The sequence below is a fragment of the Nyctibius grandis genome, chromosome 2, assembly GCF_013368605.1.
Source record: "Nyctibius grandis isolate bNycGra1 chromosome 2, bNycGra1.pri, whole genome shotgun sequence".
Taxonomy (NCBI): Eukaryota; Metazoa; Chordata; class Aves; order Nyctibiiformes; family Nyctibiidae; genus Nyctibius; species Nyctibius grandis.
The window spans coordinates 39,742,370-39,758,524 of record NC_090659.1 but is presented as its reverse complement, the minus strand read 5'-3'; positions in this window follow the sequence as shown (position 1 = coordinate 39,758,524).

The window sequence follows — 16,155 nt, the reverse complement described above, 5'->3', positions numbered from 1 at the left end:
GGATTTACTACTTCACTCATGACTTCTTGTTTCTGTAATATCTAGAGAAGATAATTAGGTTTGTGTTACATCTGGCAATTATTCTCCATATTCCCTCTTTGCTCTTCTATCTTCTTTCCTGCACATTGCCAGGGGTGGCTTGCTATTTTCCCAATTGACTTCTCTTGGGTCAGATTTCTTTCTTCTGAATGAGGCCAACTGCACTTCAGTAGATTTTTAACTTTGCTACTTACCCAGATGATTTCCTTGGCTATTTCTTTTTTTTTTTTATTCATCATGTATTTTATTTTTTATTCATCATATCATTTTATCCGTAAGGATAAACTTTTAAGGTATTTCCATTATGACAAGAAGAATTCAACTTTAAATAATGTTCTGGGGAAACCCCAACTAATCAGTAGCTTCTAGAAACCCTGTTGCTTAGTCCAATAAAGGTGCTTCTGTTAATTAAGGATCAGTATGCACTTCATCAATGGAAACTGGAGAGGAAATATCAGGAGATAAAGAAATGAGAGATTTTCCAGCTTGAATTGCTTAAAGCAGTAACCCTGAAGTCAGCTTTAACAACTCCTACAGACAGCAAAAAATTCAAAGCACTTGACAATGGGCTTTAAGGTGAAGGATGAATACTGATGGGTAAACACCCCCCCCTCTCCAGACCACACACATATAAAACCAGTTTCTGGATGTATAGATTGCTACAGGGTGCTGAAGGTGGTTATCTTGTTCAATTTCTGTAAATCTTTCTATGTGAACTTGTTGGATGGAGAAGATGGAGAATCAGTAATGCTACTTGCATAGTAGCTCTACAGTGTAAAATATTAGATGACTTTCCTAAGGATTACTGATGACCTTTTGTTATAATTACTCAGAAATCCACATATATTTGTGACTTTTAAGAGCAAAGCAACCATGTATTTATACCTAGAAGAGAATACTTTCTCAACCTCAACCCTAGCCTAAAAGATCTATTTTTCTAGCTTTGTTATTCCTGGCAACAACAGAAATACACAACGGCTTCTTTCATCATAACCTACAGGTTTCTTTACTCTACAGCAATTCTGAGTACTTAACGAGCTAGTTTCTGAGCCAGGTGTAGGAAGGAGATATATTTGGAACAAAATAAAACTGCCAATGGAAGTCTGAAAACTGAACAAGCTATCACTTTCTTTCTCTCCCCATTTTCATCATAATATCATAAATTAAGTTACCTTTTATTCTCTTGGAAAGGCCTTTGTAGCTACAAATCCAAATGGTTATAACATGAAGACAGTTCACTCCTCCTACCAGTCTTTAATTCAGTTTACACCTCTGCCACTGGGTCTCAGCTGAAAAATAAAGCTTGGTGGAGAAAGCCACTGACTTTTTGGACATTTCTAAGTTAGAGAAAAAAATTTGACTTTTTGAATGGATGAATAGGAGTGAAAGAGCTTTTGGTCATTTTCCTTTGAGAATTCTGAAATGCTGAAGCTTTGCAGCACTCAGCTTCATTAATTAACTGCTTTGAACATGCCCAGAACCACAGTCATGTTTTTCTGGGATTCTTGGGTGTTTCCCTGACTGTTTTCAGGAGCTCACTGATCCCAGCATACGTCCACTATACTGCTTCTGGTAAATGCTGGCCTGCATGATGCTTGCAAGGTGCTGCCCTGCAAAAGTAATGTGAAAGCTAAATCATTTCACAGGCAGTCAAAGTGGCTGCTGTTCAGGAAGGATGAATGCTCCAATATTCATTATATCATATCCTCAACCCTCCTCACATCCATGCGAGATACCATCTGTGCTCATGAGAAAATGGAGATTGCATTTGTAGCTGATAACGACCATTGTAGCCAACCATGCTACACAAACTGGCAATCTTTTTTGCATGCCATCTCCCTTGGATTAATCTCTTCCCTCTGGAAAATGGTATTTACTAGGGTTTTTTTTTCTGAATGTAGAGCTTGTAGAAATGGAGGTACTGTCAAGAAGAGAATCCAGATAGGGTTTTTTTTCCAAATAAATCTGGAAAATTTCCTGCAAATCTGTACTCACTGATTTTCTTGCTGATATTTCAAGAAGGATACTGGCCACAGGAGTGAGTTGGCTTTGATAGTTTTTCTCATTAGAAAACATGTTTCAAGAAATATATGTATGAAATGGCAGTCTTCCTGCTTTTATATTTCTAAGTGAAAAATTACCTTATTCATTTTGAAATAGTAGTCGTTTACACACAAATATTAAAAGTCACAAATTGAAAGAGAACCTTCATGGGCTGTTTTTATTCAAAATTATTGGCAGGTGGAAATTACATATTTTGAGCATTTACTCCAATCAAGAAGCGACTCAGGTTTCCTTCCAGGTATCCTATTTCTTCTCCTTTACCGATGGAATCACACAGCACTCCTTTCACAGCCTCTGCAGTCTGATATGTGCATGAGAAAACAAGCAGAATGGCTGAAATGGATGACAATTACTAGGATTTCCATTGTGAAGTCAAGTGAGTGGAAAATTCTGCAGCAGCAAGAATCCTTCAAACTAACATAAGCCCTGGAACTGTAACTATTAAAAGGTCCTTATTTCATTATTCTAAGTGTGAGACCACTGCCTTAATATCATTTTTGTGCATTTAATGGTCTAGGTCTGTGAAAAGGTAAAAGGTACCTATGCACAATCTATTAGCATGTCTTAAATGCGTAATTCAGTACCATTTTTCAGCAAAACAGCATGGTGCTCTCATGCAATGTAAGTTCACTGGAGACCTGAAGCAACTGCTATGTAGTCGAAAAACAACAGGCAGCTGTGATTTTTGTGGAAAGAGGAAGAGAGGTGAAGAGCTGAACCTGCCTATGAGAACACACATGCAGATATTGTGTCCATCTACAAGTGTTCGTTGAATAAACATCTGATTCTCCAATGAAGATTTCCAGACTCTAAATTCTCTTCAGCAGACATACATTATTAGTTTAATAATTTATACATTGTTTTTATATTCCAATAAAGTATTTCAAAGCATCTTGGCTTTGTGTATGTGGCTCCAAAAGCACTATACACACCCCAGTTTCAATGTCTCTTATGTCTGTCTTAATGGGGACAATCAAAAAAGTAATGCAGTAGTTTAATGTAATGCTTAATGTTGCCCAGCTTTAGTTTTCAAAATGAATTTCTCAAAGCTCCTGTTAAAAAGAACTATTTTATTTTAAATTTTAAATTTTGTTATTGGAGATAGATAAGGTCAAGATTCCTCCCCTCCAAACACATTGTCACGATGTCATTGAATTGCAGGCATCTCTACCATAAACATGTTCCCATGGCTTGTCTTCTGAGGGATCAAAATTAGCAGGCTAGTTCACACTACCATCTGTCTTTTAAGATGCTGTGGCCATGCCTCCTAAGAAATAGGATATACAGTCTCAGCTTGTGCAGTCTGTCAGGAGGAATTCCTGAGACTCTCAAATGCTTCTTGTAGATTGATTCTTTTAATGATTCATTTTTCCCTGAATGTAAAGCGTTTCTTGCAAAGGGTAAAAAGCAGAATATACTAATGCTTTTCCGAATCTAGAGGGAATTTCTTGCCATATAATCTGTTTACTCACTTACCCAACTAATTCCTAAACCTAAAATTGAAAACTTGCATAAAAATGCTGATTAGGAGTTTCTCTGATGATCTTTATAGTGTTTGAGAGCATCACATGAACTAGAAATTGTTTTACCAATGATGTTATGCATCTTTACATCTTTTTAGTCCTGATGTTTTGAATTTAGAAGTTGCAGTAGTGTTTACAATGAGAAGTTTACTGAGGACACCATTTCAAGATGGGATTTACTTGAACTCCCCCTGCTTTATATTGTGGTGACCCATTACATGAGAGTCTACTAAGTCAGAATGGACCAATGCAATACTTTCTCTACAAACTTGTGTGAGAGAAAAATCGAGCCCTTAATTTCATGCTTTTCAGACACCTTCAGTAATCCTGCTGCTTTCCAGAGATGTGATATGGATAAGAAAAAGAAATCTGTAAATAAAACATCTCGGTAACGATTCATTGGAATTATGTTTTGCACATCTGACCCTCAGCCTGTCTTGTCTTTGCAGTGATGTAACTTAAGTAACACTTAGTATAAACCTTGCCTAGGTTGAACTGAATTCTGATTAATACCAACAGAACTTGAAAGAGAAAAAAAAAGGCAAGTCTTAAGAAAGACAAGAGTAAACCACTATAGGGCAGGCTGGTGTTGCTCGTTGAAACTCCTTTTCAGAGAAACTGATGCTAGCCAAAGGGAAGCTGACACAGTTGCTAGTTATTTGCTTTTTCAACACAATGGATCAACCTGAACATACAGAAATGAAGCCAAAAACACTGATAAATCCGCACTGAGCCATTCTACCCATTCAGATTCTGTCTTCCTATTTAATGAAAATCATCACAGAGAACACGCTATTACAAATCAAGCCAAAATTAGTGCTGATAAATATGTGATCAGAGAAAGACAGAGTCCCCAGAGAAAAGATTAATAATGGCTGAATGGCCTTAAAGTATTTCCTTTGATTCATGGGAGCATGGTTGTAGCACAGGGAAATGCCATTGCTTTCAGATGAAACAAATGGCTCCGCACTGACTATAGAAAGCAACAGATGTTCTGCAAACCACTGCTTCCACAAAGGGACAGTCTTGGATCTATTTTGTAAACAACCTAGCTTAAATTTTAATACATGCACTTTGAGGATGGCTGTGTGACAGAAGCTTGTACAGATGGGTTTGGGAAGCTATGCAATGCAAAGGGCATCTAACTGAATTTGGAAAGCCTCAAGCAGCCTGGTTTGTTGTTTGGAAAAGAAAGTCTGAGAGCACTTGACTATGCTTGTATATTTTCTGAGTGTGTGTGTGTCTTTCTCTGTACATACATATGAGAAAATGAGACTTTTTTCTTAAAAATGTTTGAAAACCATTATTATTGATCAGTACAGATACACATATATAGTTTTCTGAAAATGTTTTTTTCCCATTTGACTGTTTTCTTTCATTAAGTGATGAGCTTATGAATGGATACTTAATGAAAACATGGTTGAAAAGCAGCTGGAAACCTCCAGTGATACTGCGAAGCCATTGAATTGGTGTCCTCACCTGGTGTCCCTCAGGTGTAACTCCCTTAGTGTGCAGCTTACAAAGGTGCATCAGAGCACCATGAGGTCCTTACCAACTGAGCATTTTCTGAAGGTTCATAATGAGAATGGAAAAAGAGAGGTGCCATTTCAGGGGAAACTGCTCCGATGGACAGGTGTCCAGCAAGCAGCAGATGCATGTACATCTTAGGGATCTAATTCTTTCCAACTCTGCCTGCTTACTGTCAGGGGGCAGCGAGGGCTGGCTGGTCCCTGAGGGACTGGCACTGCTGCGGCATCATTGGAGCAGGGATGGATGGCCCTGGGCTGGGTTGAAATGGGCCTCCCAAGCCCATTATGGGTAGTGGTAGCCGTGGTGGTGGGGAGCAGGTACTCAGGCCCTATTGGTGCCCTCAGGGCCCTGACTCTTGATGTATCACTGTTTGCTCTTGGAAATCAGAGAGCTGTAGTGGGATGATCTTCAGCTTACACAAAGCAAGATCATGGACATATTTCTAATATTTTCTCTTAGAATTTGTGCTGTTTTTAACTGTAAACATTGCAGTACAAAATTATTTGATGAAGTGTCAACAACATTTTATCCTTCCTCCTCTCTTTTACCTGTGCAGAGTGGAGAAACCCCAAATGATGCTGCAGCAAGACCATATTACCTGTAAATCCATTGGGAGGGAAACAGTCCCACAGGCTGCTGGGTTAGTAAGGCACACTGGGAGGTCCTCTTGTCTCTCACTGCATCTAGTGGTGTGCTGTTGATCTACAAGGTGCTTTTTGAATACCTGCTTAATGGGTTCACCTGGAAAATCAAGACAAATCTGCACTTTTTCATTTTACACATTGGCTCTGATGGCACCAGGAGATCTGGCAGCTTTATTTTGTAAGGATCTTTGTGACTACCTATCATCGACACCGTAAGTCATTGTCTTACCTGAGAACATACAGTATCAAGCATACAAGTATCATACAGTATGAACCTGACATACAGTATCAAGCAGAAAAGTGCTTAAACCTTTTTAAAATGCCCCTTTCCAAAAAATATCCCGGTGAAGAAAAGAATAATTCTCCTCTGGGGAAAGTAACTCTCTATTTTTTCTTTCCTTACAGATTTTCTTTTTGGCTTTTCATTTCCAAGGGCAAAGATTGCAGAAAGACTGAATATTTTGAAGTTTTACATAGCCTATATACCTCTCTCTTATAAGATAGAAAAAAATATTGAAGTTATGTACTTTTGAAGTCAGTGAACTTCTGATTTGCTCATTTCAGCAGTTAGCATCATGGACAGACACATTTCCAGGCAGCACCCTGCTCTTCTGGTACATATATGACTCAAAGGTAAAGATCTAGCAGGACTCTTATGAATGTGTTTGTTTTAAACAGGAGAAATAGTCTGTTAATTGAGTCTGTACACAAGCACACATGGTTATCTGGTCTTGAAGACGGAGTTAATACTTTCTTTATTGAAATGAGCATAAGCCATGCTTTTAATCTCACTGAATAAGTGGGCTTTAAGAGTGTACTTAAGTGCCTTCCCAGTTCTTCTCAGAGCTGGAGCCTTTGAGAATTAATGTTGCTGACTGAGGAGCCCAGGAAAAAGCAAAAGCTTATTTATCCGTCACTTGTGAGGTTGGTAGATGAAAAATACCAGGCTGTTTTGGGTAGATCCTAGTCAAAGAAGGAACTATTACATCTCTCTTAGTAAGAGTAATATGTATGAAAAATGGATTACTCCCTATTTTGACTGATTTGAAAAAGAAAATATGTTGAGGTGAAACTGGTTATGGTCTTACATAATACTGACTGAATGCCAGTGAGGTAATGTACAGGCAAAAAAAAAAAGAGAAAGTTAGACTAACCCCAAAATCTACATTACAATGCACATTTTCCATTTCGAGAGAAACTTTGTTTGAGATATATTTGTGTGGATCAAGAAAGGTATTACTTTGGCTCTTAGGTAGTGCATGCAGTAGTATCATATTGCCTCCAGGGACAGCTCTAACAATTGCTGTGCTAGAGCCTTTCTCCTTCAAAGATAGTAATTTGCATTGGATTCAGATAAGGTTGCATCCTGAATGCAAATATGATCATAATTAATACAAGGAAGGGACAGACATAATACTGCATTATTATGGTTATACTGTAAAATCCATTACGTTTATAGGAAGCTCCTGACATAAATAGCTTGCCTTCTTAAACAGCACTAATGAAAAAAAGGAGGACAAGAAGTCATTGATAAACTGCCACCACCTCTATGTCCTTGCAACATATTAGCCCAAAATAGCACATTGACGATGTGTAAATCTATGGAATTACAATGGGGAAACATGAAGGGTACAGGGCATTTCCATTCCAAGGGCATTTCCATTATACAACCCAGTACTGTGAGTCAATAGACTTAATATATTATGTCACTGTCTGATAATTAAAAGAGTAGGGTTACTGAGGATTTTTGACTTTATTGATTTATCGAGGTATCAATGGGAAATTAGCATATTAAGAGTTCTGAGACCCAGAATTATCCATCTTACACTAGAGTTTCTCAATAACCAGAGTAAAGTTTCAGTTTTCTTTGACAGGAACAGTGGTGAGTCTCCCAGCTGCTGTTGAAGTCAATGGCAAAATTCCCGCAGATTCTGGAGCGAGCTTTCATGGGATGACATTGAGGTTGATGTCATTACCTGTGTCTCTCCTTTCCTAAGGACAAATGACCTTAATTCTGGGCCAGGAATCTCAGCACTCATCCAGAAGATGCTGCCAGCCACTGCCCTAAATCTTGCCCGGTGGCCTCAAGAAGAGACAACCTGCCTGTGTGTACTCCTGGTAGCATGACACCTTGTAGTGCCTGTTGACATTACCCTCACCTGGCCTAGGGATATTTGGTGGATCTGTTCTGTGCACATTGGTCCATGTGAGCTCAAAACTTAATTCTGTTGGCAAGAAGCTTGGACCAGGACAGATCCATGACCACTTAAGGAAGGCATGCTGTTATCAGAGCTGCTTTTCATGGCCCAGGCTGCCTTAGTGACTTCTGAACTGTGCATGGGCTTGAGGTCCAGGAATAAGCATAAATGCTCTTGATTTGGCTGTGGTCGCAGCCAACCCTGTGCACTAAATGAAGACTAAACAGATTGTGGAGGCACTGCTATCAGCTGAATGGCAGGCCATGGTGGCAGACTGGCATGAGGTTTTGGCTTGAGCCACAGGAAAGATATGTATGAGTAAGAAATTAATTTTGGGCCCTAGCAGATGCCATGTACTTTATTAATAACAGTTAATATTAGTAACACTAAATATAGTAATATTAATGTAACAACTCTAGTTTTGAAAAAATTTCTTAATTTTTAAAATGAAATTGATTTTAGCTTAAAATAAAATCATACAGAATTTGGTGAGCCTTTATGCAACTAATTTAAGGCATTCTGTAAGAACAAGGGCTCACAACTACAGCTTCAAGAGCACGTTTGATTTAATGCTTTCTAAGTATTATTTGCTTTCGCTCTGGCAGATATAATTAGTGGCTCCCTAACACCCTCTGATTTGAGTCTGTTTTGCCTTAATTTACCACTAAAATAATAAATTGATTATTTCTTAGCTGTGTCACGTGTCTATAATTCTGATCAAGAACAAACTGCATGGGAAGAGCCTGCACCAGTAGGTAAATGCTGGGGCTGACTTTACTTGTTATTTCTACCTCTGTGTTGTTTGTTTTTTTTTTTGTAACAGAAGGCTCATCCTGGCACATCTTGGTGTTTTGGGCAGTATCCCAGTGGAATTTAACTGGGCTAGTTGCATGACTGAAGTGGACACTGTTCGGTCCATTCAGATCCATGTGTGCATTCAACATGAAGTACAAAGATTCGCTGTTTCAGTGTGTGCCCCAGATTACAATTTCTGGGAATTGAGACAATGAACGCTCCAGCCTATTCTGTGTTGTGCAGCAGCTTGTATTCACAACTCTGCCAGTCCTGAGTAAGGGAACATCTCTGAATACCATCAACTGCTTAAACATCATTTGCTTTCCTAGCCCTTCCTTTTGGACTGTCCTTTTTAGCATTTTTTTTTTGTTTGTTTGTTTGTTTGTTTGTTTTAATTTCCTTTGTGTGCTACAAGGCATCCTAATTATTCTGGTAAAAAGACAGGTAAGTGCCTGTCAACAGGAATAAAAGAACCTAGCTATTCCCCAACACACAAACCAAGTAGCTTTCTGAGTGTCTTTTTAGTGACGATCACAAGCAAATGAAGAGCAATCAAGCCAGACTGGCAATCTAAAACTCACAGAATGGGGATCCATAGCTATGCAGGAGTGAGTTATGCAAAATGCAAGCTGAAAAACAAAGGATTAATGCTACTGATATACACAAGAGCTAATTTAAAAAGGCCTCAAATCATCCCTTTTCAGAGACAGTGACATTGTCTTGTTAGTATGATGGTACCTAAAGTCTTTTTCTTTGAACCCACAGTTAGAATTATATTGTAACTTTACTCTGCTGTGGCTGCAGTTAATTTTCAATCCAGTATTTCATTTTACCATGTTACATTTTACTCAATCAAGTAAAGTATTTTAGTACTTATTGATAATGTATCCCACTCCATTCCATGTTACATTTCAAGTTCACGATGGGTTGATTATATTGTGGCAAAAACCGCTTTTGTAAGATGCCTTCTGGTAGACCACCAACCATCATGGAAAACATTTGCATATGATCTTTCCAAACAAGGGATTGCGTGTATGTCCCTGAATTAAACAGGCATGTCAATCTGTGGATGTTTGTGAGAAGGCAGAAGAGGAGGCCTGGAAGTGGAACGCTGACTTCAAAACGTGGGTTTGGGGAAAGCCTTATGAGTCTTGCCATTTGCTGGAGCAGATGGAGAGTCAAGGCATGGTAGGAGAGAAGCTATTGAGAGAGGACAGGCACCTGGAGAAGACACTGCTGTCATGGCACAAGACCAAGGAAAGGTATGAATAACCAGCTTTTGCAGGTGCCAGTCAATGCACTCTTTCTTGATCCATAAGGGACTCGATACATCTGGCTTCCTTCAGCAAATGAAAGGAAGACGTGACAAGGTGAAAGGGAGAAAAGTTGGGTCTGTTGATTTCTTATAGACCAGAGGAACTGAAGAATAGTTTTGCAAAGGAGCAGCATAAGAGCTCAGCAGGGCTAAGCACTCTGGCCCTCAGGGCATGGTATCTCTCCTACAGTTATGCACAGATGCTCACCCTGTCACTCAGGCTGGAAAAGCTGGACAGCAGGCCTGGCACATATACAAACGCCTGTGCTCAGTTTATTTAAATATATACTTAGAGGCTTTTCTGTACTGAAGGCTGCAAGCTTGCTCTGTGCTACCACCGTGTTTTGGAGTGGAAGAAAAATCATCTTGTTGAGATCCCAGTCTTCTTGTGGGCTGGCTCTGCCCTGGGGAGCCCTGCAGATGGCCCTTGTCATCTGTGAGGGGATGAACCATCTCCCCAGCACAGACCTGACACTGGTCTGGTTTGTTCCCCTGGATGCTGAGTCCTCGATGGGGGTCAGGTTTGGTTTGGTTTGGTTTGGCTGCTGTGAGATGTTGCAGCTCACGTAAACTAACAGACTGCATGTACCAGGGGCTGTAAGTAGGATTTCTTTCCTTTTTAGCTCTCCAGTCAGTCTGAAATAGAGGGGTCTTTATGCTCTACACTTCTATGCATACAGGTGTGCTTGCAAATGCATTCATACTTTTAGTGGATGGAAAGTACAATATATCAGTCATTCTTCTTGCTGGTCTACATTTAAGACATTGAGTGAAAGGAAAATATGTGTTAATGGCACAGTGTGTGGGAAAAAAGTAGGCTGCGATGACTAAAATACTACTTTTTTGAGGAAAGTAGCTACTGTATGAAATATTTCATAATCCAGAGGAACCTCACAGATCTCATTTTATCCCTCATATCTCATAATATTGTACATGTAAATAATCTGCTTAAGATATGTGTGATTCAGCTTGTCCTTGAACTTGTTCCTTACCTTGTCAGTTGCAAAATGGACAGATTCCAGAGAAATAAATATATTCCAGAGTGGATATTCCACAAATAATGCAAACACTAATGTGCTGAAATTTGACACAGGACATCATTTCCACTAAAAATACTGTTTAGAAGAATAAGCACAGAGAAAGCACATTCCATATATTTGGTCAGACACTGTTTCCTGAATGACTGAGTCTTCTCTGATGTATCTCATGAAAAAATTTCACTTTATATATGAAATAATGTATTACACAACCCTACCAAATAGCCAGACTGGGGTTTTCTTTTGCAAAAATCTTATTTCAATCATCACACTTGGATTACAATTTCAAAACAGGACTTTATACAAATTTTGCATAAGTCCTCCTTGATCGAGACTTGTAGAGCAAGACATTGCATGTGTTCTGTTGCCAACACAAGAAACTTCCACATGGTCAGAAAGCTGGTAACTGTATTGAGAAAATAGTAGCAACCACACACTTTAATATGCATCTACCAAACCTCATTGCCAATGCTTATAAACTGAGTATTTGGGATCAAAATGGAAAAAAAAAAAGGACTATGTCTGTCACCAAAAAAGTATTGCACAAACAGGCCTTTTTTCATATTTGCAATGGAGAGTCTCGGCTGCTTGTCATGTCTAGTGACAAAATGGCAAAGAGGAGTACGAATCACACTAAGAGATGGAGAAACAGAGGTGCTGTGAAGGTGAGATTTTTTTCAGGCCCCTCACAGGCTGATGGAAGATCTGAGAACAGCACCTGTTTAAAAGCTACATAAAACAGCTGTGCGCTAAACATGCCCTGTATTACAATTCCAAAATCAGGAGGATTGTATTCTGCTCTATGGAAGGTGGATATATTTTTCAACTGATTTGGGGCCTCATGGTCAGAAAATATAGAGTTATTATATTGTATAAGTGTAATCAAGATAAAGCTTGAGATGCTGAATTTCTCTTTAGATCATTCTCTCTCCTGCACTTAAAATACTACAGGCTTGAGAAATGTAGGATTACAACAGCGAGGGGGAGTCTTCCCTAACCAAGCACCCCCTTGGGTGTAAGCATGATTCTTTGCATGAGCTATTTATAGGAATAGGATCTGTGGCAGAACATCAGCCCCAGATACTACACTATGTACTTCTTAGCAAATAATCTGAGAAAATCCATTATTGTTGGAGGATTCTGTAATAAGTGTGTTCCTGTGTGAGAGAAATGCATACATTAATATTTGGCTGTTTGTCACTGATATGAAAAAAGTCTACCAAAATTATGAAAGAGGACAAAGGCCGTCTTTCATTTGTACAAATTGATTTTAATTAATCTAGTTAATTTCTATATTCCATTGTTTCTGGCAATAATGAATACAGAATTGTGCCAAACATATAGTACGACTCTGATATAAAAAGCTTTGGCAGCTTCACATTCAATAATTCACAGCAACATGCTGAACCCTAAGAACTGTTCCTTCTGTGACGCTGTAGTGCAAACTAGAAAGATAAATTGGAATTTAACTGGGCTGGATAAATGAGCTCATTACCAAGGGTTTAGTTCACTGTCATTTTGAGATGACAGTTAAACAAAAGATCTGTACTTTACTTGATATTAGGAAAAAGTCATCATTCTAGATTTTTTTCAAGCAGATGTGCCTTTGGAATTAATAATTTACTCATTCCCATTATCTTAGTATGTCTGGGCAACACTTTTCAGGCTGTGCTATCAGCAGAAACACAAACAAGCAGGATCCCTATGCCATGGTAGGAGTCTGTTGCAAGGTCATGGATAGCCATAAACACTCCTTTTCAGTTTCTGTGCTTGCATCACTGCCTTTCTTTGGTTTCTTTCTTTATCTGCCCGGAAGGGTTATTTGGGCAGAATTCACATGCTACATTCAACAAATCACATAAGGATGGTTTTGAAAAATGGGTGCCACTGTGCCTTCATCACCATGATATGTAGCATAGATATTTGGAAAATTCTTCTTATTCCCCTCATTTTCAAAGTATCAGCCACTGCTAAGCCTGTTGTCTATGATGAATCATGAAGAGTCCATGCTTCATGGGAATCCCCTATGACAGGTTTTTATGTTATCAGGGATTAAAAGAAATGTCTGAATTTCTCCTCTGGAGGGAGCCTAAGTCCCGAGTCATGGGTTGGTTTGATTTTTCCTTCAGTGAAACAGAGACCAGTCTCTCCAATGAATTCCCCAATTCCCAGGATAGTTTCTAGAATCAAAAAGGAAAAACTGCTCTTACACTGTCTTGAGACAGTGTTGGCTGACTGATATACATCAGATATTCACCTTCCACGACAGCTATCAATATACCTACACTCTGTCTCTCCGTACCGTGGACATACACAGACTCAAAGCCATGACAGCTGATGGGTGAGCAAGTATGTCTCACAGGTCCAGAAAACTGTGTTGCAGATCAGGAGGAAAACCTCTCCCAGGAGAACAAGTCCTTCAAATGGAAGCGATTACCAACAAATGCAGCCGTATAACATGTGAGCTTCCTCCAGGCAGTCACTGTAAATTCTCTGAGTACTTATCACAGTAAAGAGACCCTCATTGTTTATTTAGCTTTATATAGTCTCTCAGAAATCTTGGATGGTGCAGTTGTGCTCGATCTTCTTTTAATCATTGGTATTGAAAATTTTCCAAAGAAGAATTACAATTTTAAATACTCAGTCCTCCCACATCTTATGAGTTATCTTTCTGAATGTTTCCCAGAATGCTCATTATATCCTTTCACCCTGAACTATCTTTCTGAACCCCAACAGGTAGCCAGGACTACACCTGAGCTGCAGGCCCTGTGACTCAGCCTTTAACCCATGCATTATTCCACAGCTGTAACAGAGAGCACACTTGTAATTCACCTCCAATGTGCTCCCATGACTCCCTATAAACAAATCAATCACCTGTTTGCCTTTTCCCTGAAATTACAGTCACCACTGAAAGAAAAGGAATCTGCATACATAGATCTTTTTTGGAGCTTGGCTTTATTATCCTGACAAGAACATACCATTTCACGCTGTCAGTTCTTGCACATTCTGCTGTAGATGAGTTTCCTAAAGGTCAAGTTGTCTCATCCCAGAGAATATCATTATGGATTGAAAAGCATATAAGAGTATAGTTGGTGTAGCTCTCCAGTGAGACAACAAGGCTGACTGAAGCAGAATTCAGAGGTCATTTTCTTCTGGTATCAAAAATATGCCAAATCAGAAACCTGCAAAGCAGTGACATGGTGTAAGTCACGAATCTTTACAGAACATTAGGAACTGGAATTAGGTAGTGGGTCAGGTGACAAGTTCAGGAGGGCAATACAATAATCAGTGTTCAGTAGAAACCATGGAGAGTCCCTTGACTAATCTTCCTTTGTGAATATCTACAGTAGGACATCTGCTCAAGAGTACCTGCAAAAAAAAAGTTATTCTGCAGCAATGTTCTGTATTCACTGAGCCTCTGTCTTTCCCTGCTTTTTGCAGAATTGCAGGGATACAGGGTTTTGCTGCTTCTCTGCCATCGAAATCCTTACACAGGAACATAGTGAGGCTGAAGACACATGTACAGCCACAATTAGCCAAAAAGGTGGTGTTTTCAAACCTTCAGTGAGTGCTACCTGCAAGGTGGCATCCTAGTGGCACTAGAAGGAGGAGCAGGTCATTCTTTAAAGATGCTTGAAACATGGACTTGATCTTACTGACTCCATACATGAAAGGTAAGTGAAATCTCTGTACCTGATCTGAAAGCTGTCCTTGAGAGACTGAGATATATTAATCAAAGAATCATTTAGAGACAGAGACTCTCATAGATCAGCTCCATTCTATGTCCAAGCCCTAGATGAGAAGGTTTGTCTGCTTGAAACCTTTGCTCGACACCACAAATACTTTTAATTGTGCAACTCTCATCAATGGAAACTGCCAGCTTCTGAGAGCGGTCTTTGTGAAGTTCCCAAATGGCAGTAGAAAAGCAATGCTAAAGAAGGAAAATGTATAAAGAAGTATTTTGCACCAGTGTTTGGTTCCCCCTACTGCTTATTTTTTTTTGTTCTGACAATATAAAAGAGCATTCTTGCAGGTAATACAGTCACGCATCTCTCTGTCACTCTCTGTAATGTCTCTGGCCTAAGAGCATATCAGAAGAATATACTGGAGGAAGAGTTTACTGGGCTGATGACTTTTCTGGTTGCTGTCACCTGTGAAGAAACCCATAGGAACATGTCAGGAAGCCAAGTAGATGAAATTCACACATACTAGTGTTGTGCCCTTGTTTGGGACATCCAAGAGTTCAGGAAGTGTATTTTCTTACCTTCCACTAAGGCTAAGGTGCAGCAAATAATTCTGTGCCTTGCAGGAGAAGCCTCTGGGATCTGTGTTGGTCACCCAACATAAAATAGGATGTAAGACAAATCCAAGGCTTCTGAGTACCCCAAAAGAACCTGGTATAGAAAAAGAGCATGGAGCCTGCCTGCCTATTCTTGCATGTAAGAGAATAAAGCCCTCAAGAATGATTTATTGAAGATGATTTTAAGTATTAATTCTATGTAGTAATGACTACATTCTTCTTCTTAGGTAGTTGACCATAGTCAATCTTTTGACATTAAGATGTCTGAAATTATGAATCCATATTGTTTATATTGGCTGAATCGCCCATAACTCTATAAAATTCAGTATAAAAATATAAATATATGTTTTCTCTATATAATGTTGTATAACATACAATTTTTACCCTTTGTACATTTTTTGTTCTTGTATTTTTATTCCATGCAGTGATTGAAAGCTGAGGAACAAATAAGAAATTCTTGCCTACTTTCTTCTTTCAGGAGCGCGGCAGTGATTCAGTGGTGAATTAGAAGACCAAAAATGGAAGATTATGTCCCTTGAGCCAGGGATAACAAGTTGTCACTGTATGTGGTGCAACAGCAATTGTGCTAGAAAGCAAAATCCAAGATTGTTATCAAAGCAGGAAAGGCTGCTTACAAAGGGCAATACTGCAATGTTTTGAAATTACATAGTAGAACATTTGTGTTTTAAGAAAAGAGCAAACCCAAGTAG